The sequence below is a fragment of the Taeniopygia guttata genome, chromosome Z (assembly GCF_048771995.1).
Source record: "Taeniopygia guttata chromosome Z, bTaeGut7.mat, whole genome shotgun sequence".
In the NCBI taxonomy this organism is placed as follows: Eukaryota; Metazoa; Chordata; class Aves; order Passeriformes; family Estrildidae; genus Taeniopygia; species Taeniopygia guttata.
Genome location: NC_133063.1, coordinates 36,153,600 through 36,178,725, shown reverse-complemented (window position 1 = coordinate 36,178,725; position 25,126 = coordinate 36,153,600). Strand labels below are relative to the sequence as shown.

The 25,126-nt window shown below is 34.7% G+C and overlaps 1 long non-coding RNA gene across 2 annotated transcripts; it reads left to right on the top strand.

Moving 5' to 3' along the window:
• On the top strand, positions 1 to 25,123 carry LOC121468217 (uncharacterized). 2 transcript variants are annotated; one of them, XR_012053155.1, is made up of 5 exons: positions 1 to 140; positions 11,469 to 11,578; positions 22,560 to 22,652; positions 24,300 to 24,392; positions 24,909 to 25,123. It is a non-coding gene; the product is annotated as an uncharacterized lncRNA (long non-coding RNA). The 2 variants fall into 2 exon arrangements; XR_005978288.2 differs by lacking the exon at positions 11,469 to 11,578 and adding an exon at positions 11,373 to 11,413.
• The last annotated feature ends 3 nt before the right edge of the window (positions 25,124 to 25,126 follow it).

Genomic DNA, 25,126 nt, shown 5'->3' with positions numbered 1-25,126 from the left:
CTTTCCTTCATGGCTCTTCCACACCACATTACAACCACTGAAAAATCTTCACAAAGACAGCACACATTTTTTCTATGCTTTTATTATTTATAAAGGTATATTAGCTTTATTTTTCTGAAAAACACCCATCTCTTATTCAGGTAAGTCCTTTTTTTCAAATGAGATAACTTTCTACATTAACGTTTCTCAAAAAACTCATTAAGGCATTTTGTTTTGTCTTTAATACAGAAAACTCCTGATAGGTTCAACAGAGTCTGACTGGTAAAAGTAGCACTGTCAAAATGTAGTCATAGACTGATTGCATTATTACATTTTCAGATAATTTCTACGTGTCATAAAATTAATGATTGGTGAGGTAAGAATCTGATACCCTTGGAGAATCGGTATAAATATATGTAAACAAAAAATTTAGGAATTTAGAACATAGTGAGACACTTAATATCCACTAGCAAAAATTATTCTAGGTGGATAGATACTAATCTTTATCCTTCAGGTAAATTAAGAGGAACCTCATTAATAGTTATTTCATATCCTTAATTACTGAAAATCTGTTTTATGAACAGTAAAAATCATGGAGTAGAGTCATAAAATTGACATTTAAACTAAAAATGGCACATTGTCCTGAATCTGATGAATATGAGAAAGACAGGAAAAGAAAAATATTGGCAATGTTGATAATATTTTTAATGCAATTTTACTTTTGGAAGGACGGATAATGCTAATTACCTGAGCATGCTAGTTCTTATGCTGAAAGAGTACGTATTGATAATCCTACAGTAGACTTGGAGATCAGTATTTTCCAATCACTGATCAGTTCAAGCTTCTTCATACTGTAGTGAATGAGACGGGGAAGAGGATAGCCTTCACTGTTCTGAACATAAAATGCTACCATTAACAATCTACAATACAAGTTATCTGCAATATAGAATACATGTATCAACTACTGCCTAAAACAGAATATTGAGGGTTTTTCTCTCTTGTGCCAAAAAGTCTAAACCAGGAAGAAGGATCAGAAGAGACATCTTGCTTGCTCTCTCACTTGCTATTTTTTAGCAAATCAATACACATATTAAAAAAAAAACACAACCAAGTAATTTTTTATATATATTGATCCTACATGTTAGGTAAGAAGATCTTTTTGGAAGCACTAATTTGGCTTTTACTTTTAGATGCTAGTGTATAAGTTTAATCACTTCATGGATTCAATTAAGTCTTAGATCATTATATGATCTACAACCAGTGTAACATAATGGCATGAACTAGGGCTGCTTGCTACAGACAAATGCTAGGATTTGCTCTGATAAATTCTTTATTTAATGTTCAGCTAGAAGGCAGTGCTAAAACCAATTCTGTTATTGCACATTATTTTAAAAAGGCTAAAAAAACATCAACTATGAGGCAGTACAACTAAATATAAGTAGGATTTGCTCTGTGCATGTTTTAAAGTCACAATGGACAAAGCTCACTCCTGATTTTCAATCTGCTCCACATTCCTTATATACCCATACCAACTTAATTATCAGAGTGTGTAAACAGTGAATAATGGGGCTCTTTAAATCTAATCTTCCCAGCTAAACATTGATGACAGAAGGGGAAACAAGAGTCTGATACTGCAGATGAACCAGAATTCAGCATTATTAAGCAAATTCACACCAGGGATAAATAACTTGTTGCTGTAATTAAAAAACTTAAATATCAAAATGTGCAAATGATAGTGGAAAATTTTGTGCATGCACAGAGAATTGAAAATTATTATTTATGTGGTTAGTATATTAATCATAGATACTACATAGCCGGTATGAGCTCATCTCTGATGTTTAGCAAAAACATAGAAATTCAAATATCTATAAAGACGAGAACATAGAGAGAGAAAAAAAGATTAATCTCTATATGAATATGGAACATCATATGAAATGATCCTACATGCTGAAGAATATAAAGTTTCCTTCCTTCACTGTAAAATTGTTATATCTAAAACATGTAACAATGCCAAACTTTGGAACTGACTGCCCATGGAAGTGGTGGAGTCACCATCCCCAGAGGTGTACAAGAAAAAACTGTATGTGGTTATGTGCTATAGTCAGTTGACAAGGTGGTGATCTACCAGGGCTTGGACTCAACGATCTTGGAGTTCTATTCCAACCTAAACAATTCTATAATTCTCTGTTTATATTTAGCAGGAAACAGGGAGATCATAATTTGCAATCATATTAGAATTTACAAGTTCCTTTCTTTAAAAGATTCTTCACTATATGAAGTAGTAAAATTTTCGCTGACCAAGAAAGGAAAAATCTTTCTCAATAATAAACTAATAATTCAGAGACTGATTCCATAATTTGAAAATAATTGTAAGACCATAGAATTTATTAGAGGGCATTTCAGGTTATTAGGGAACACAGCAGGTCTCCAGTTCAATGCTCTGCTCATTGACCTGGTTGTTGAGTGTCTTATCCCACATGAACAGAAAACCCTCCAAGGAGGGATTGGACCAGCTGACCCACCATTATCACTGGGGAAAATATTTTTGGTTTCAGCCCCTCTGTCCCTGCTCATCTTTGTGCTGAACAGAACACAGGACCGTCTCCCCAGAGCCTTCCCCAGTCCCATGAGCACCTCTGTCATGGCTCTGCCAGCCATGCCAGCTGTGCAGTGCTCCTGCCCCAAATGCATGGGTGTTCCCTCAGCTCCTTGCACTTGCCAGCCCTGGTTCCACTGAAGGACTAGTCCTATCCTCACACATATTGACCGAGCGCAAGTACTTAATATTTTTTCTGACTGATTGAATGAATTGCTAATGGTGCCCTAAATATTTAGCAATTTTTCATGGTCTGTAAATACATTTTAAAAAACCCTGAAATTAATTATTTGTCTGTGAATTGAAAAAAAAAAAAATCTTATAAATAAAGAATGGTTGGCAATCTGCCCTGACAGCTAGCAAGCAAGATGGCCTTTCCCAGAAAATCAACTTCTGATACATGTGGCACAACACAGAGGAAGCGTGGCAGTGTGATATTATTCCAAGGAGAGACATACCAGGAAGATGGCACTGTGCTGGCCAGTGTGCATGAAGTCATTCATACAGTAATTCCATTTATTTCTGTAGCTGACTGATCTGGAGGAGGCTGAAAGCATTCAGATAAATTTTCAGGTCCTCTCTCTGAACTCTTCTACCTGGTGAAAATGCCCACGGCATACATAGTGCCACTCCCTCTGGTTCTCAGGCATTGTGTGAAATTCAGAGAGGGAATGAAAGTACAGGTGGAAAGATAGAGGAGCAGGGAGGTGAGGGGGTGCAAGCTGGTTTTCTTTCTTTTTTTCTTTTTTTCTTTTTTTTTCTCTTTTTCTCTTTTTCCTTGTTTATTTTTATTTTTATTTTTATTTTTATTTTTATTTTTATTTTTATTTTTATTTTTATTTTTATTTTTATTTTTATTTTTATTTTTATTTTTATTTTTATTTTTATTTTTAATTTTTGTTTTGTTTTTGGTTTTGGTTTTGGTTTTGGTTTTGGTTTTGGTTTTGGTTTTGGTTTTGGTTTTGGTTTTGGTTTTGTTTAGTTTTGTTTTGGTTTTGGTTTTTTGTTTTTGTTTTTGTTTTTGTTTTTGTTTTTGTTTTTGTTTTTGTTTTTTCCCTTTTTCCCTTTTTTCCCTTTTTTCCCTTTTACTTTTCCTTTTGTATTATTACTAATAAACTAACAGAACAGCAATATTTACAGATGCAGAGGGTAGTTATTTTCCATTAGCATAATAGTTAATATTACTAACAGTAGGTCTTATCTGTAGCCACTGTTTCTGTGTAACTCCAAACAGAGAATAAGCCTTGAAATCTGTCTCATTAAACAGGCTCTACTAAGAAACTATAAAACAATTTGCATTATTTAATCTTTTGAATCCAGGTGAGATTGTAAACAATGATAGCCATTAACACTGGGTGCATAATATGACAAGAAACTTGATGCATTCAATTAAGAGTCAAGTAAGTCAATATATCCTTCCTGTTAAAAAAAAAGTTACAAAAATAGGTAAAGAAGTTATATAGCGCATGAAGCAAATAGTTTATCGTTCTGGAAAAATATTGTTTCATTATGTGGTTGCCTGAGACATGACAGAACCTCTGGAAACCCCATCTCAGGATTAAGGCATGGAGAATTTGGCTATTGCTTAGGCTGCAAGTTTGTAAGAAAATTTGAGGAAAATTCAGTGCAAATTATTCATCCCATGGGCAAATATCCAAATAATGTGTGACATACTTACACTGATGAACTGAACAATGCTTTTGCTCTTAGCACTTTTTCAATTAGGGATGCATTATATCAGCTTCATTTCCAGTGAAAATAAGATAATGAGAAGTTTGAAAATAACAAATACACAATAAAATATACATGAACAAAATGTTCCTGGGTAGGGAAGGACATTAAACTGCCATTATTTCAATAATGAGTCATTTTGAAAGGTGTGCCCATGAATACTGTATCCATCTGGAAACACATGGTTTTCTTAAATTAATTTACGGAATCAGGTAAATGGAGACACACGAAAAGAGGCAAATATAAATTTTGAAATAGATATTTCTGAAATTTGTCCTACTTCAGGAATAAAATAAAAAAAAAAGGTAAATTTAGGGGGGGGTGAAACTATTTTATGCTCAAATTTTTCAAGACAATAATTTTCCAAAGAATTCCAATTTCTGATTCCTGAAAATTACTAGCTGAAACCTACAAATGGCTACCAGCACAAGCATAAAAAACTTTTCTCATTTGTTCTTTGCCACTTGCTTTTAGAGAAAACAAGAACTCAAATATAATGAAGCATTGTATGTAAAAAAAAGGGTTTTCTTCATTAGGTGAAAATTGAGATCAAGTTTTAAACAGTGAAATTATTATGACAGTTGAATGATAAATTTAAAGTAACTAGCTGGCAAACCATTAAATTGTGATTTTATGAACTGTAAATTTGATCCACAGGGAGTTTAAATAAATAATCCTTGAAATCAAGTACATGTTTCTTAATTCAAAAGCACATAGAGACAGTCTTACTTGTTTTATTTATTCTGTTCAACATACAATTAGAACATGCATCATATTTAGGAAGAAGTTCTTCACAGAAAGGATGGCAAGATAGTGGAATGGAGTCCCTAAGGAGGTGCAGGAGTCACTGTCCCTGGAGATGCTTAAGGAAGTACTGGATGTGGTACTGAGTGCCCCAGACTTATTGAGGTGATGGTGATCATTTATAATCTGGATTTGAGGTCTTTTCTGACCTAATTGATTCTGTGATTCTATGAGATGTTACTCACTTCTTATCTAAGAAACATCCCAATCTAGAACAACGAGCACAACACAGCAACAAGCACAATTTTCAGAATTGGAGATTAATACAATGGCTGAAGTGGTACTGGTTCATACTTTATAGACTTAATTTAGTTTTATGATGTTCATATTAATAAGGTGCACATTCAAGTTAAAGTAATTTAAATGTTTAGAAACTATGGTGAAAGATAGGAGACCAAAAAAGATGCTTCAATAAACCTGACAGTACAGTAGATTTGAGATGGTGCAGAGCACTGTGAAATTATATTGTACCAATTTTGTGTTCCACGTTTTAGAAATTTATTACACTATTAAATGTAATAAATTTGTCAATAAAACTTTAATTAATATTTTTAATAATACATCTACCTTCAAGAAAAAAACAATGCTTTTCAGACTAATAATTGCTGTTAGAATGGCAGATCAATACTTGATGATGGTCAGCAAGTCTAAAGAGAAACATGTCAGATGGTAGTTAACTTTAAATGTGATTTCTGACCTTGTCAATGTACAGGGCTACTGTTGTGGCAATGGGCTTCCATCACTCTTCCATTCATGTCGACCTGTCTGTTCCTTTCTACACTACAATTTCTGAGCCTCATTTTCTCAGTCCACCTTTCATGTATACATATCTACTTGCTTTTTACATGTTCATCTGTGAAGAACACTAGGAAAAAAAATGTGATAAAGGTGAAAAATTCACTGCCACTGATCTATAACAGACACCTGCTAAGAATAGTTTCTGATTTACTTGAGTCTTGAACTGGTCTACTTTGTGAATATTGTAAGCAATTATTTTTATTGTAAAAATTGTCAAAATGCAGCTGCAACTCCTGTTCATAAATACAATTGGTCATCCACTTCAAAATTTTAAGCGAAAGATAGGAAATTCAGAAATTTTCACACAGTACACAGTTCTGATTCAAACTTTTCTGCAACAGAATGAGTCTGAGGTGAAAAAAAAAATCCAAATAAGGATTTATACCTTCAATAAGATAAGTAACTAGAACGTAAGTTAATGAAGGAAAAAGTCTCTCTGCTAATAAATCTGGAACTGACCACTGTCAGAGATGATGTCAGACAAGTAAATCCGGAATTACATTATATGGCTCATTATTTAAATCTCTTACTATTCTCTGAACTGCCATAAAGGGAGAAGCCCTCTGTCAGCAGGTTGTCATCTCTATTATTGCTGGGCTGTTTATGCTCCTTGTAAAATGCTAGCAGGATCTGGAATGCCATGACGCTCTTAGGTTTGTGATTCTTAATGACAACATATAGAAACCAGAAATGGTGATAAAAGTGTTAGAACAATAAAGATTTCTCAGATACATTGTAGAGGCCAGAAAGTATCCTGCTTCAGATTAGAAAACCAACTTGTAGCCATCATGCTACGGCCTGCTCTGACTCCTGTTAGAAATACTGATAGCTTGATAGGAAGCCTGAAAGCAGATGAAGCTGATAGTTGTCATATCAGACTTTTTCACCTCAGTGCACAGAATGGCACACACTGGTGAAAAAGTCTGGGCATTTATCTGGGATATGGGAAATTCATTACCAACTTCTGCTATCCAGCATAGGTATTGGAATCAATTTTATCAATACTTCACAGTTTCACAACTACACACACAGAAAGTTATTCCTGTTTTTCTGTTCTCTTGTTCACCAAATGGTTAATTTTATTTTCCAGTTCAACAAGTGATATTAAGCAAAGACGATCCAAAGACTGTTTAAAAATCAAGTGGACATCTGAATTTGAACCCTAAACTGTACTTCATTAGGCTCCAAAGTATGATCAAGGGAGGAGGACTTTTTTTCTTCATGTTTAAATTTTTTGTAATTCAGAAAATTCTCTTCATGCTGTATATTTTGATTTTATTTTCCAGCAGATAGGTCTTTTAAGTTCCATGACACCATGGTCTCTATCACCAAGGCATTTTGGTTTTTTATCTTGATGCTTCATACACAATAATTTTCGGGGAGAGCTGTGCTGCTTTGTTTCTTTTTCCTTTACTGTTTTTAGATGTTGGTCTCCAAATGACAAGATAATGTTAGGTGAATTTTAAAGATATTAGAAATAATCACATTTTTGTGCTAATTTATTTAATGCAAAATCTGACTTCATATAATAAAATAGCTGTGTTAGTTTCTATTTTACCTAGCAGTCCAATGAAAAAGTAATTCACACAAATCATTTACTACAAGAGTTTAAACCTTTTGAATAAAACATGCTAACCTTGTTATACTAAGTGACAGATAGAAATGTCACAATTTTTTGCCTCGGACAAATAATCCATCTAATTTATGTATAATTCATCTGATCTTTAAGAATATTTAACAATATTGAATTTAGATACATTTCAATACTATGGTGCATCAAACTCCTTTATCAATTTACATCTGCACCTCCTCAATTTAAGTCTCTGTCTATATCACTCTAGCGCCATTTTAACCCTCATAGGTTTGGAGGTCGATTTTTTTATAACAGAGAGACACTGACATTACCCTAGTTTACCATTCTGTATCCACCTTGTGGCTTTCTTGCTACCACTCTGAATTTGAGAACCCACAACAAACCAAGGCTGTACATCCATCACAGTGGCATTAGATGCAGGGAGACCTATCTAGAAGTTTTTTGTCTGAGAGCTATCAGATTCTAAAAAGGGATGGATAAGATTTAAATCCCTAGGCCAAAATAGGATTCCAATCCCCTCCTAAAACTTCCTGTGCATCAAACTTGGAAAAAAACCCCAAAAAACCCAAATCTGAAAGCAAAGTCTCTTGAGTGCAGGTAGAGGGAAAGATGAAATTCATATATGCACACAATTATATACACACACAGAGACTTGCAGAGTCCTGCTGGCACTCCTCAGCCTCAGAAAGGAAAACATGTTGGCCTAGTAGCTTTTAAGATACCATTTTTGTGAAAGGTACAAGCCCTGTATTCTTCAATTTGCATTAGCCCAGAGGCAACACTTAGGGGGCTCTGATATGGCAGGATCAGAACAAAAAGGTTTGTGGATAGATATTTCTAAAGTCGAGGATTTTTTTCTTTTCCTTGAGACACCCAGTTGCTGTTAAGTAAGGAGGCTGAAGGTTTTATGCTACAAGAACAGTTAATCATATATAGGTTCTCTTTTTGCCAGTGCTTAACAAATTTGCATGGTGAATATAGCAACCCACAGGTATGCACAAGCATGAGGGATGGCAAGTGGGATGGAATCTCTGTTGTGGTAAACAATATTGTTTCTAAAATCATTTTTCCCTGGGTAGCTTTTGAACTTGACAAAAACTTTCAGCCTCATGATGTTTCTATTTCCCTGATGCCAAAGTAACAAAAGAATGCAAATCTGCAAAGAAGCACTGCCCAGTGTCTTCAGAGATTTTCATTGATGTCTCCTGAATGGAGAAAATATAGTCAAAATGAACAAATTAAGTAGGTTGTACCTCCAGGTACAGATCTTTTAGACAATAGGGACCTGGCATAGGAGTTAAGTTCTTAACTCCTACCAACAAAATTTTCAAAGTAGAATGCTTTATGTTGCATTTCACTAAAGTGCATTCTGCTTCTATGTAAAAGAAAGAAAGAAACTTAAAAAAAAATTGTTTAGGAGTTTTATTTTCCCCACTCACACACAAAAAGATTACTGGCTTCTTTCTGTGAAGCTTTACTTAGGTTTGACACTAATTTCATTCAGGAGTAGCTCTGCACCAGAAAATCTCAGTAGTTCTTCACGTTTCCCGGAGCCAATTGCCCACTCTCTGAAACACTTTTACTCAGTCTTGTTGTTATATATATGCCAGTACCAGCAGATGAGCAGAAATGGATGTTTAGAAGTACAGAGGAAGAATCAATATATTTACTACCACTATGAAACTAAGTAAATAAAAATATAAAAAACCTACTTTTTTAAAAATGAAACCTTATCAAACCAATTAAGCAAGTGTTGCAACATGTCTAACAGACATGTTAGACATGTCAGGGCAGGAGAGATAATAACAAGGATTATTCTCATATGCCACTTCCCTGCACATTTGTTTCAATCTTCCATTCAGAAGTGAATTTGAAACACAGATATGAGCTGTTGAAAGATTTCTTACAATTCCATTTTGACATATCTAAAAATATCAAACAGTAAGAAGAGCATTTATAATTTGAAATCAAGGTCCTTGGTGTATCAAGGACCTTAGAATTACATGTATTCCTTAACACATACTGAACAACAAAATCATCCAACTTGGTTCTGAAATCTTAAATATATAAAGATCAGCAAGATTTCATTTCTGTCTTCCTCTTTCAAAAATTATTTTTGATTTGCAGCCAGGATACATGGAGGCTGTCAGCAATCCTAATACCTCTGAATTATGGAGCTGATGTTTGTTGATCTGGGCAAACACAAAACCAGAAGGTGAAGGTGAAGGAGAGAGATTGTTTATGAATATAAATTTAGATGTGACTGCAAGTCTGTATGGGTCATCTGCAGGCATATAAACAGAGATGGAAAATGACTTCTACATTTTACACAAAACTTGATCTTGAGTGATCTTGGATTTCCACCACCCCCTGGGCTTTTAAAATTTTTAATTAAAGGCTCTAGCTACTAAGTCCAAACAAAAAATGAATTATTCCAGTTGAGATAATTTTACCTGTCTGAACATAAGCATACTAAATAATGCAACTTTGAGCTGAATGAACTTTCTCACTTAGCAGTCACATCCAAGTTGAATGATAAAGAAATAGTCAAAAATGCAGCAAACTCTGTGACAACGAATGGTTGTCTTTATTGTGCAATAAAGAACTAAAATTCAGAAAAGCAAATCAGACAGTTTTATTAATTTTTTTTCACATTCATTTCTGCATCTTTCCTATCATAAATTACCTCACATGCTAGACTGCTTTATTTTTGTCAGTGGTAACACATTTTTCCACAGTAGATCAAAAGCAGATAAAGATCAGCTCAATATAAATAGCTAAAACCATTGCCAACATTTCTATTTAGAAGAGATCTTTTGGATGGAATAGTTCTCCTTTATAAAGAGATCATACCATGGTTCTCTGTAGGAAAAATCTCAGACATTCAACAGCTTTCCTTTAGCAATTGACTAGGGAAGGCAAACAATATGAGTAACAATGTATTAATAAATGTTGGTTGGAGCCTCAAGATGTAATTTTTATTCCTTAAAACTAGAGTGACATTCTTACATTAGTTGCAATTATTTTACATTCAAAAATAGAAGATCGAAACTGATGGACTTTTTAAAAATTCATTTTAATTGTTTAAGTATTAAGTTCTTCCTAATAATATCCTGTAATCACTGCATCCGTGAAAATGAACTCTGCCTCTGCAGAACCATCACATAAAACTTTTACTTACAGAAACTTAGCCTCTATAATATTAATAACAAAAGCACCAATCAGTGTCTGAATCAAATTTTATATTTGGAAAATACTAACTCAAATGCAATTGAGTTTTCACTATGGGTTTTATGAAGGGTTATAACGTAGAACCTAGTATTTCAGTCCATTTCTTGAAATTTTTATCAAAACTTCTGCTGGGACTGGCAGAAACAAAATGAAAGTGGAAGACTTACTTTCTAAGTATGTGTATAGTTAGCAGTATACACATATATGGTTCAAGGAATAATTAAGGCCTTAATGTTCTCAATGTTCTCAGAAAATAATGCTGCCTTATATTAAAGAAAATAACCTTATTCTAGGGATTATTACTCAAAACACTTTACCATCTGCACCAGTACAGAACAGATCTATGTATATCCAGGTAGAAGTGTACTTTCTGAGTCATGGGAGAAAGAAACACAATTACACTGGTGGTGGGTTTTTTTATTTTTTTGGTGGGTTTTTTTTTGTTTGTTTTTTGGGGTTTTTTTGGGGTTTTTTTGGTTTTTGGTTTTTTTTTTTACTTCTTTGTCTCATTCACATTACTCAGCAGTTTGCTTGGATAAAAGCATGGAAAAATAGTCAGGAATTAGCTTCAAGAAATTAATGAGAAAGGCAAAGAGAAACCAGGAGAGACTAATTATGTTTCTGCATTCACCTTTTCAGACAGAACAACTCAGTGACCCCAAAATTCTCTACTCTGTCAGGTAAATATGAGCAATTAACCTGAGGAAAGCACCTTGGTTTTTCTTTCTCCTGCAGAAAAATTGGAAAATTGTAAAGAAAATCACTGCCTTAGACATCATTGAAAAGGCTAAAAAGGACCTGAAGTATTTAAAACATTTATCAAAGAACAATTTCAGAAATGAGTGGTAAGTCCTGAGTCTGATCCTGAGATTGTGAGCCCTCAGCTAAGGCCATGCTTGGTGTCACAAGCATTCTAGAAAAGTGAAAAAATGCTACTGTACAAAACATTGCTGACTGTTCACATGTACACAATATTTAAAAATACAGATATTTTTACTGAAAGGCAATTCCATTTTTATTACTTATGTAAATATTAATTTCTTTTTCTCCAAGAGTTGTCTAGGTTTTGAGCCTATTACTCACATATCTACATTTTGACATTCGTGGCAAGATTTAGCTTTTCATCTCAAGGCATTATCAAAATAATAAATCTAGTTTCTCAGTTTGGGAGGGGAACAGCTCAGGGAGGACTATTGCTCTTTACTAGGTGAAATGATAACTCAAAATTCCTCACTGCAGTTGTGTGATTCTCAGTCAGATTAATTTTTAATTTTTTAATTTTGTGAAGGGCAATTCTTTAAAGTAATTTTTCCATCTTCTACAATGCATAAAATTTTAAAAATGCCATGACCATCAATCAAACAGCCATAATTACTCAAGGAACTTCTCTTGGTTCAAATTCAAATAGCTCAGTGCTGAGCAAGTAATTGTTCTATAGAATGACTCATATGTACTCTTTCAATATCTCATTAAAATAGCAATAGTCATGATAAATTTCTTTTAAAAGGAGTCATATAATTCACATTTAAAAAGCATATATTTATGCAATATATACTTTACACACTCTCAAATACAACAAGAAAATAAACACACAGACATGTCTTACATCTTTTTAATATATGTAACATATGTTTTTAACATATGTCGTTAACAAGAGTCAATGAAGTTATTTGACATCAACATAAATATAACCACAGACAGAGTTTGGTCATGGGGTTTTAAAATGGAGAATGGTTTCTGATTCTTTCTTCATATAACTTCTGAAAAATATACACCACATAAACAGAAGAGTAAAGGGTAGTCTATTTTCAGCACAGCTGTAGCTGCCTCTATGGGGAACAAATACTTTATCCTAATTTTGCAAGGCACCTCCTCAGAGCACTATGAAGCTATGAATTGTGCTGTCATAGAACATTTTTTTTTTGGCCTTCCATGGAATTTCTTTCCTATTGTTTGCTAAGTGTTGCAGTCCAGCTCAAATTTTAGTGTTTCTGACTCTTGTTACCTGTCATGCTGATAGCCACTGTGTCCCAGACAACTATGGATTTTCCCAGCTAAATTTGGTTACAAGTACCTAATTTAAAAGTACTTGCAGGGAAAGAAATGTCATTTACAGAGGATACTGCTTTGTCTCCTTCATAAAGAATCACTAATAATTACACACACACACACACACACACACACATACACCAACAGCTGGTCATCTTTTAACTGTTCTACAGCGATTTCACCATTACCAACTATACAAACATAATTAAAGATCATCATTCTTTCAGTCATAAGGAAAAATTAGAAGTTCTCTTGTCAGTCCATCAAGGACTTACTGCAGAATTTCTAAATCTTCTGTGCTCTGTTAGTGGTGCATTTTAAAGTTCAAAGAAATCAAGAAAATTAACAGCCTGACATAAAGGAGCCATCAAGAACAAAATACCAAATCAAAAAGTTATTTAATAGAATATTAAATAGGCTTAAAATTATTTCTTACACCTCTTCACAGTGATTACACAGTGGCCCTTCACATGTCACTTTTACAAACTGGCAAACACATTCTACACAGCAAAGGTTATCTACAAAATTTATTAAAGATTAACTCAATCAGTATTTTCAAGACTGATATGTTAAAGATCCATGATTTCATCCTTAAAATAATTTACTGTTTGATTTCCTTTGTAATTTATGACACTCTTTTCATAACACTTAATTATAAACATCTGTATAGAAAACTGTATTAGATTAGCCTCCTATAAGCATTTTAGCTGACATGGGGACCCAGAATTTCTAAACAAAGTTGCACCAGAACTTTTAACCTGTAGGCAGAAAGTCCTAGGGGGAGTTTAACTCCTAGGCTTCAGAAAATAAAGTACTGAGATATTTGGTAATAAAGAATTTTTTTCTAAACCAATTTACACAGCTTATTTTTCAAAGAATAAGTGTTTTTTGTTTATTTAAAAAAGACTGTTCTTCTGGTCTATACACAGGCAAATAAACAGGCTCTCTAACATCACAGTCTATACACAGGCAAAAATATTGGCTCTCTAACATCACGTTTAATGGATTGGAAAGGGTCTACATTTGGACATTTATGAAATAAAATTAATTATATGGTTTATACCAATAAAAAAAATAAATGTAACTTAGTTTAGACCAAAACAAAAGTGTTCTCTCGCTGGCTTTATGTATTTAATCAGTGCTTAATTCAGAGATCAAAACTTCAAACTCTGCCTTCAGAGAACTCTGTGAAATGAGCATGTACCTCATACTAATTTCAAATGTTTTCACTTAGAAGAGAAAAGACTTTCTACAGGCACCATAAAATGCTAAAGAATTCTGAATCCTTGGCATAAATTATAAAATTTGACTGAGTATGGAGAATTAACTTTCTGTTTGGTTAACGATTGTATTGCATACTGAAGTGATTTGTATCCCTCCATCTTACTGGTAAGTCTTTCTGTAAGAGGCATCTTAATCATGCTTTTAGCTTGATGTTAAAAACTATTGATCCTCACATAAAGGATACACTGATGTATGAGTTCAGTATTAAAAATCAGGAATCTTAGTGGGTTTTTTAAAAAACTGTGTATTTTTATAAAATAAATTACTGAGGCAGAAATAGACTGGCATTAATAGAACAACAACATTTTAACTCCTTTAAGAATATGGTGAAAAGATACAAAGGAAATTTAGAGTCAGTAGCTATAGTTCTAATATAAACTATCCTTTTTGCATTATAAGAGTTATAACAAGAAAGGAGAAACTTACAGATCCAATCTGATGAACTTTGTTTCACTTCAGTCCAGCTAAGCTAGCTATAAAACTTGAGAAATTGAGTTTCAGGAAATTTCATCAATGCATCCTAAATTACTCATCTTGACTTCTCTAAAATTTGTGGAAACAGTGTACTGGGGGAAGACTTACAGAGAGAAAAATCCTATACTTAAAAATAAAAATGTCTTTAATTTTAAGTATAGAGACTTCTCTAAACAAATATGAGGGGCTAACAAGCTAGATCAAACCTAAACAAATAGAATACAAAGTAACACTTGATTTTTGTCAAACTCCTTGGAAATAGCACAGCTAAGTGTGTCACTCTTCCCTATATTAATGGTAAACAGATTTTCTAAAATAGATATTCATATCCTGATACTTCCCTTCTGTGACCTATAGTTGAATGATAAAATCCTCAGGTTCTTTAGTCCTTTTGAGACTGAAGCTAGACCTGTTGTTTTTTAAATACCTTAAATCATCCATTCTCTTCCTTACTCTTTTCCCCAATTCAGTGGTTATAAAAAGCAAAGAAATTGTCTCTTACTTTTCTTAAATAATAATATAAAACTATTAATATATTCAGTTTTCAATCCATAATTCTTCACAAAGCTGAGATTTTCTTGGATGACATTTTTAAAACTTACCTGCATGTTCTTTTATATTAAAAAGCCATCAAAGCACATAAAAAAATGCAGCACCAGTATTTTGTTTTCTGCAAAACAATACTTACATGTCAAATTATTTCTTAACTGCTGAAATTTGTTTATTATATAATGTGCACAGGAAAAAAAAAGGCACTCCTACCTTATAAAAACAGCATTACAGAAAAAAATAACTTGAAATTAAGTGCAAAATTAACCTGAGATTCTTCATCAAATGTATCATTGGTGAAAAATAAAATTATTTTATTGTCACAGAGGAGTAATGCAGAGAGCTTGCTTTGATTGAAAATTCTATTTAATTTACCAGCTGGTGAATTAATATATGCAGTTTGGTACTGAATTTTTACTCAAAAGCTGCAGCATTCTTCAAGTTCTCTTTGGGCATGTATAGGTATTTCCTACTACCAGGTACCCTTCAAAAGGTATGCCTATTATTGTCAGACTACTTGAAGTCTGAACAGGAGCACCAATATGCAAAAAATGTATAAGAAAAAACTGCACTCATGACCCCCAACCTTGATGTTTGACTGCTTATACAAATAGCCTTATTCCCTGAAATCAGAAGCTCGTCCTGTAACATTAATAGTTGTTCTCCTCAAACTAAAAGAAAATGAAGGAGTGCATTCCTTCCAGAAATTCCCTCTCAATTTCTTCTGTACTTTAAAAAGGCCACTGAAAAGGATTCAGATACAAGTGAAAAACAAATAAATATATACATATACACACACACTCTCCATCAGGTCATAGCAAAGATCAGGAAATGGTTCATTATGCACTGTTTCTTCTCAAAAGAGACAGCACTTAAGACAGGACAAATCGCAATGATTTAAAAATACATTTAGGTCTGGAAAGGTTTGGAATCTGCAGTAGCTTTTGAGCTTTCTTGAAGTCTAAGTTTCTATACTTCCCAGGGATATTGAGAGAATCCCACGGAAGTGAGCAAAATTTGAGTACGAATATTCCAAAGTTTTTTCTCTTCGCTATGTGTATCAAGATGTATAAACATCTGTTTAAAAATATGTACTTACACTGAGCTCTAAAACTTTAAGCTCAAAAAATTTTATCCTAATTAAAAACCTTCATCTGTAATTACATATATGAACAAAATATTCTTGTACAACACAGTCAACTCCCATTGTAAGGTTTTCTCCTGAAGAAAATCTTCAATTATTTGTGGAAAAAAAAAAAAAAACAGAAGCATGAAAAACAGACTTTGCAGATAGATCAGTTTCTCAGGGGCTCATTATAGTCTTAGGTTCATTTTGAAAACAGATTAATGACAGAAGTAGCAGCTGATTTTGTTTGGACAGTGTAAAATATATATATATATATATATGTATATATGTATATATGATTGTCTGAGTAATATAGTGGGACTCAAGTGATATATTAAAAGATCACATATATTATGTAGAAGATTTGTGAACATAATGGGCTTCTCTGGGTTTTTTTTCACCTAAGGTCACCAAGAAGCTCTTTGTTTTGAACATTTGTCTCATTTTCCCAGCTCATTTTAAGTGAGCCCTACAAAAATAAATTCTTCAATCCATTTTAAATACACAAATACCATAAACCATAAGGAAAAAGAAAAAGCCAACACTCTTGGATCTATGGTTTAGTAACATGCAGCATTATAGTAGATAACATGAACAAGCACCAAAGCAAACATGAAAACTGACCCATTTGTTGCTGACTCCTGCTATGAGATTACCACCTTGTATCCTTTTTGACTCTCTGTCCTGTCCCTATATCCTTATATACATGTTTATCACTACTTAAGAATTTTCTTCTTTATCCTCTGACTTGTCTGTTTTGAGTGACTCTGATTTAACTCAAAGCATTTCATTTTGGTCTGATGAGTGCTCTACAGAGTCAAGTAAAAGACAGGTGACCAACAAAACAATAAAAATAAAGTTGGCAGTTTTGAGTAGTTGAGAACTATGACCTCTGAATCCAGACTCTTTCAGTAAAGGTTTCATTGGAAACAGAATAATATACAGAGATGTCACATTTTCCTAATATTCTCAACATACCTTTCAAAAGTAGGTTCCTTTTGTTTCCACAAAAATAAACAAACAAGATAACATTTTAGGACTTTTCACAAAGATTCCATTCTGCAAAAATGAGGTTCAGAATTTAAATTATATTACTGCCTTTCAGGGATTGTAAGATTAGAATTTTAGCCACAGTGAAGTTAATGTTTTCATAAAATTCTGATTTACCACTGCAGTGAAATCTTCATGGCTGACAAGGACATAAACTTTCAGTGTCAAAGAATTTTTTCTGCAGCCTATGGCTTTGTCAGCATTCCACCCAGGAGTCTACTTCTTCCACATCAAGATTTATGTGGCTGAGAGAAGATTCATAAGACAGCACAAAAAATACTGCACAAAGCTCACCTTTTTTTTGTTTGTTTGTTTTTTAGTATTTTTTATCTGCATACAGTTGATTAAACATGAATTTAGAATCTTAAATGTAGGCCACAGAATTTTTTAAGTTCTCAGTGAAAAAAAATTACTATTGCACTCAAACAATAAAGTCCATGCTTGTAATGAACTTTAATTTTGCATTATAGGTTTGGGGTTTATTTGGATAAACTGACTTCTAAAAGCTACTCAAAAATATTATACAGAGCACTCCAGGCATGGATATATAACTTTCTACATACAAATACATATTTTGTTAGTCTGAATTTGTATTTAGTGTTAGTAATTGGAAACTGTTTAGAAAAATCATACAGGCCACCAAGTGCAATTTAGCAATTGGACATTCAGAAGATATAAAATTAAATGCATGAACAATCATGGGTTTACTAGTCCTAACTCCAGAAATTATTTTTGAACTCTTAAATAAGATAGGGCTAATAAGTAGGGCTAATCTAGTTCATTTTCTAGTTAGAGAAATTAGGTAATGTTCAAAATCAACATAATCAGGCTCAACCTTGTTAGATTAGTTTTTAGCTACTATACATCTCTATCGCATTAATGCCAATCTGATACCTGAAATGGAAAGAATTTACAAAAATTTAAAATGTCACCATGACATTATATCTATCCCACTGCTTGGTGATGGTGTTGCTTTGAGTCTAATTTGAATCTGGAAAACAACATTATAAAAAGAGTTTGTCAATAATAACCCAAACCTGATACCTTTACATACAAGGTACTGAAAACCACAAAAGTTAAAACAGTATGTTGGAAATACACATTTAACTGATAAACTTTTTGCAAATAATATTTCTATGAAGGCCAGCTGAACTACCAAAGCACAATCACTTTAATTCTGAGATGTCTGCCTGGCTCAGCAGTTTTATTACACAGATCAATTTTGCCTTACCTTCTTCTGGCTGTGAGTGCCTGCAAGTGCTCATAGAGGGAGGTCATAAAACATTTATAGGCCTAAGAATGTAATTGCAGGAAAGAGTGAATCCTCAATCTGTGGGCAGACATTTGAAAGAACTTAATCTGAGAAGTTTGTGGTAATCATCTGCCCCATTCCAGACTGTATCAAATTTTCATTTTAATTTTCTTTACAGAGTTTATATTTGATTAGCATTTGGCATTCTAAAATGTAACTGTAAATGATAATTTATTGTAAATTACATACACTGAAAATAATATGCAATAATTTCCTTATTAATAATGTTCCCATAAGAGGTGGAAAAATAGACAAGGTTTCAGTTCTTCTTTAAGTGATAAAGCCAACAGTCAATTAAAGAACAAGGAATAGAAAGATCTGACTGACAAAAGAGTGTATAGTAGAACTGCAACGCAAGGATTGGTATATTTCAGATTAAATAGGAATGAAAAAATGGTTTATTTAGTTTATGTCACATTAAAAAGTTCATCTTGAGTGCTAAAGATACCCAACTTCTCCATCAACATTTTGCCATTACAATTAGAAAATCTTTTTAGTTAAACATGCTGTAGTCATTGATCTCCTAATTGAGTAGTCCATTTAAGGCCTTTGACCTCACAGCATGAACACTCAATCCTTTCTGAATATCTACAATATAATAATAGAACAAAGATTTCAAGTCCTGAAACATACAGCAATTCAGTAATAAGAAACACACAGAATTCTCAGACTCTTTTGTGTATGGTCATCTTATGTGAATTGCGGAATGGTTTACTGACATAAAAAAAGGAATAAACTTGGCCGGATAAAGAGGAGCATTCCTCCTGGCAATCATTAGTAATGGGTGTGACCTCTGTCACAAATCAGTGCTGAAATTACTCTATTAAGAATGAGAACCAAGGAGAAAATAAACCATGAAATAATTACACATAGCCTGTGTCTAACCATAATGACCTAGTAGGTGACAGGTACTGTCCACAACACACAATTCTGTTGGGAATAAACTATAAAATAAGGAAGGTAAAAAAGTCAATAGTGCTGACAAATTAAATCAGGAGAACATCAAATGCAATATATTTTTATTTGTGGCAGAGGACTGATATCCATATACATGAGAAAACTGGTTAGTCTGTCCTACTGAACCCATGCTTAGACCTCCTCTCCCACAAATGTTAAAAATTAATTCAAAAACTAGAAAAGTGATGGTTTTGAATATGATTATAATGAAATTACTAAGAAGCAGGCAAGTATTCTATGCATATATACATGTTCTTAGGCATATATACATATTTTTATACATATATACATAGGGATATTTTTAGAAGGCTTTGGTGCTCCAGAATCACACAGAAGTTGAACTTAGAAGGGACCTTTTGAGATCTTTTCATACACCTCATGCACATCTTTTCACATATCCAGTTGCAACTGAATTTCTTTCTTCATCAATACCTAAGCTGTTCTTTTCACTCCTCCTCATGCAAAGCGAACAGTACATTCCCATAATCAAGCGCACAGGAAAAGAATCAGCAATTTGCTGAGTTCAGTTAGAGTGACATTTATTAAGCTCTGAAAGTCTCATCTGAGTGTCAGTGAATGTCATATGCTGATTTTATAATATTTACTTCTTATATACTTCTAGTTTGAAATGACATTTATATGCCTTTCTATGAAACAGAAAACTGAAATCTAATATCCAAAACATCTCACTTTTTTTCCCCACAACTTACCAATAAAATTCAGGACCTTTAACCACAACTTGAGTTTGATCTTAGAAATTACAAATGAAACCTTGAATATCTATGCGGGGCAGGTAGTAGAAATATATGCACATGCATAAATGTAGGAAACACATAAAACTTCTCTCTTATCAATAACAGGGATTTTTGTTTTCTTTCAAATCTGGAAGTCATTAAGTCTTATCTGCATAATGGGGATAAAAGCTACTTGACAGGGTGCTCAATAACAGATTCCTTTTTTGATCCCTGGTGATGCAAATAAGAGCTACATACCTTTCTTCCTCTGTCACCTTGTCATGGTTTGACACTGGCACAATGCCAGTGCCCCCATGAAAATGCAATCTCTTAATTGAATGCTGTGAAATGCAATTGAGAACAGAGCAAAGCAGGCCCAAGCTTAATAACAAGGAAAAAACTTTATTAAGCTACTACTACTATACTACTATAAAAGGAAAAAGAAAGAAAAAATAACACACAAAAATCAAAATTAAAACCTTCCAAAGCATTCCTCCTCCCACCACCCAACTCCAACAAACCACAGTGAGACACAACCTGGACCCCAATCAGGTTTCCACCCTTCAGACAATTGAATTTCAGTCCATCGAGGGAGAGAGGAGTCCCTCCTGTGCCACAGACCCCCCAAGAAATGCAGCTGCCACATCCTGTGCTTCCATGTCACACATGGCACCGCCCGGAGAAAAAAGTTTGCCAATGGTGACCCTCTCCTTTCCATGCACAGTGCTCTCACCACTAATTCATGGATGGACAGACTGCTTTTAGGATTTTTCCTTTCAAGAATGCCCTGCCAAGAGGGGAAAAACAACAGTTCAGTTTTTCATTTTTGGGACCACAGTCCCCCCCATTTTCCCCTGGGGCCGAGGATCCAAGAACAGAGATCTTCTTCTCTTCTTCTTCTCTGAAGACAGGGGGCACCACCAAAAACCTCCCTAATTTTAATCTGTTCACTCCACTTCTGTCTCTTTGGCTCTTCAGGTCTCTTTGGCTCACTGGCATCCTCCTAAAATACAGTCTCTCTTGGAGGAGAAGATCAGTTCAGTCTGTGGCTACCAAGAAAAAGTCCAGCCACAAGCCACTCCATCATCTCCTCCCACCTAGAATTTCTCCTTCCAACATCCCAGGTCCCAGGCTGTCTCTCTTCCTCTCTTTCAAACCGAGGAGGAGAAAATTTCACAAAACTTTCATTTCTCAAGGAAGGGTTAAAAGTCCCAACTCCCAAAGATGGCTCGCTGCAACTCCCACAGACAGATGGGCACCTTGTGTTCTCCCCCGCTCTTCTCCTTCCCTGCAGTGAACTGCTGAGAAAACTTCTGCTGTCTCTTGAGAGAGAGAGACAGAGAGAGACTCTGGGGGGGGAACTGAGACATCTCAGATTTTCTCCACCCTTCCATCTGCAGGTGGGTTCCAGTTCCCTCCACCCTTCGGCCTACCTCAGTCAGGCCATGGGCCTTCCCCTCCCCCACCCAGCCACGGGCCAGGCAGGGGAGAGGCTGCACTGCACGCTGACCGGAACCAAAAAGAGCGAGTTCTCCTGGGAATTCTGCTTTTAACCCCTCTGTGTTTTAACCCCTCTGTGTTCTCAGAGGCGTGTCCACCTTCAATTGGTCATTATCCAAATTGACCTCTTCCTTCCGAGAAAAATTCTTTTTCTGTGTCAAACCACAACACACCTCCAGCCTTCTTCATAAGTTACCATATCTAGCTCAGCTCCTTACCTCTCATCCCAATCTGCTTCTCTCTTTTGCTCAATGGTACATTGTACTTATAGTCTTTCCTTGCTGCCAAACTTTTAATTTCAGTACCTGGTCTTGCTAAGCTCTTTCCAAGGATTCATATGTTATTTGCCTTTCTGGAGTCTGTTATCTCCTATGGCAGTAAAACAAACATAACACTAAAAGCAAAAGTTTTCCTCAACCCTTTTCAATCCCAAGATTAAATATTTACCAAACAACCCATCTTCCACATCACAAAATTAAATGCTACATTCTAATATTAAAGTCTTCGTGAATCACACGAAAATTGTGGATTTGGTTTTTTTTGGGCTGGTTGGTTGGTTGGTTTGTTGGTTGGTTGTTTGGTCTGAACAAACACATCATCTAAACTAAATATCCACAAAATTATACAAATCTTAAAATGGGTAGTTCAAAAGTTAAGTCTGATATTTGAGGCAATGTGGTTATCTGAATCTCCTTTACAATATTGGGTAGTGAATGACAGATCATCATTTTCAGCAAGGAGAGAGATACACTCAACAAAAGCCTAACGCGTCTCCTCTGTCTCTCCGACAGGGTCGGGGACTTCGGGAACGCGACGGTGGTCGTAAAGAGAGGAGTCTTCCACCGGGCGAGAGTCTCTCAAGCGGCTTTATTCTGAGGGCTTAGGTGAGGGAAGGCGAGGGTAGTGAAGGGACACAGCCACTCAGAGGGCGAGCCAGCTCTGAGAACCCCGAACCAGGGGCGGGGCAGGGTTTATAACAGTTGCAGGGAAGGAGGGTCAGGGTACAGAGCATCCAACCGGGTGAGGGTATGAGGGTGGAGTCAAGCAGGAGCGACACGGCAACGGCCAACTGGGATAGGGGGTAGGAGTGGTTCCAGGGGAAGAACCAATGGCGGTACAAAGAACTGAGAACTTTCTAGAACAAAGGGAAGGAGTACAAAGTGATTGACATGAACTGGGGGAAGGGAGAACAGATAACAGACAACTCAGGAGGTGGGAAAACTACACATCTGTGGCCTCCCATGGCAAGGCAGGGAGGTCACCAACCACACCCCCTCCCACAAAAGCCTAGGAGTTAACTTTGACAACTTTTTAAAGTTTCTTTTTTTATTTTTTTTTTTCCTGATGAGGTCAAAAAGGTATGGGTGGGGAATAATACAGTATATTTGCATAAAAATGTGGAAGAAATAAATGAGTGCAGTTTTCACATTTCTACATTCTGATCCTGAACACCAGATTCTACAACAAAAAATGCATTTATTCCTTTAGCATTAGTAATGGTACTGTCTGCAAGTGCTGATGTTTGTCCATCACAGCACATCATTCAGATTCTGTTTGTCTGTTAAACTGCAGTTAATGTGAAGCATTCAAGATAATAATTCATTTCTACAACCAACACCAAGGGATTGTTCCACATCCAAGTGCATCCCCCACTTCTCTTCACTGAGAAGTGTAGGCAGGGTTTTTTGATCCCGCCAGATTATTTCCACACTTCGTCAAAAATTAGACCACGGACGCAAGACAATGTCTCTTTATAACTAACAGAACAAGAACATCATATTTCAGTGCTCTGAGATGAATCATGAAGTTCCTGTAACTATGAGAACCAGGGCAGAATATTTCAAAAAAAGCTCTACAAAATCCAGAGGTGTAACAATTTTATTTCCAGACAGTTTTGTTCCAAGAAAATAATGAATGATAATTTAGAGCACTATTTTTGGGATTACTTTGGGCAAGGCAAGTCTTATGCTATTATTTCTTAATTCTTGGTGCCAGTTATGATATTCCAGCAAAGATGGAGTATTCTATATTTGTAGCCTTCGACACAGGAAGCATCTTACATGGGACTAAGATAGAAGAAATATGCACAGGTCTAGGAATAGAAATCAATTTTTAAACATTTTCATTTCTGAGATGAACTTCCAAAGAACCATGGCAACTTCACAGGTATTGTCTGTTTATTGATCTGACTTATGCAGGCATATTAGCATTAATACTACTGTAATTCACACAAGAAAGATGTGTCATGCCACCATGGAATTTCACATGATAATGGACAAATAACATTTGGCTCTGAATTACAATTGCATACCCACAGTCTTTGGTAATACAGTGGGGAAAGAAAGGTAGAAAGGATGAGTGATGACTCATGAAGCTACTGTTTCAATAATTGGAACAAGCTGATAGGAGGAGTATTTTGATAGGGGAGGAGTCATGAAGATGTGGTGGAGGAACAGAAGTATCTTTCCACAGAATTCAACCTTTTATCTTTGCTAAACAAAGCTGAATTAACCCAGTCTTGCTCCCTTTAGAAATTACCAGAGAACCTCAAGTCAAATATGATGTTTTCTGGGGAGAAGGAAAAGACATTGAAGAAATATTTTATAAGCAGCAGCAATGAATTGGTAAATAAGTTGAAACTTCTTTTTCATAGCTTACACTGTATTTTAATTTGCTCATAATTACTGCAGAATGAAAATATAATTCCACGTGATTTTTATGAAAAATATTACATATTTTTCATTAAAAATATATTATATATATTTATGTATATAATATAATGTTTATTATATTACAAAATACATTATATTTTCCCTTCCTTTGTTTTATTAATATTTTAATTTTAATATTTCTGAAAAACTCTTATCTGAATTTATCTCCATTTTGCCTTGTAGGCTCATGTTTATTTTATAGAAGGATTTCTGTTAGTTTTCATCATTTTGAGGTTTTTTTCAACCAAAAAGCATGATAATAATGCAATACCTAGCATCTAACAGCTGTATTAAGAGCTGACTCAAAGAAGCAATAAACTCTGTGTCTGTACATTTGCTTGTAAAGGAATCAGCAAAGGGGAATGTATTTAAGATTAAGCGTGAGGCAGATACTCTATGCAGGAATAATAAAAAGTTGTATGTTTGCAGGCTGTCAGTACATGTTCCAGTGAGAGACTGGGTTTTCTCCATGTCGCTGACTTTGACCCCAACTTGTCGCCAAATTCAAAGGTGAAAATGTTGTCAGCAGATGTAGTGTAGATTCACCTGGGCAGCAACACTGGATCTGTTGGGAAAGGGAAGGAAGAAATATTAAAAAACTCAATATGTCATCTAGGTTTTTTATTAAATCTCTCATTTACAACACC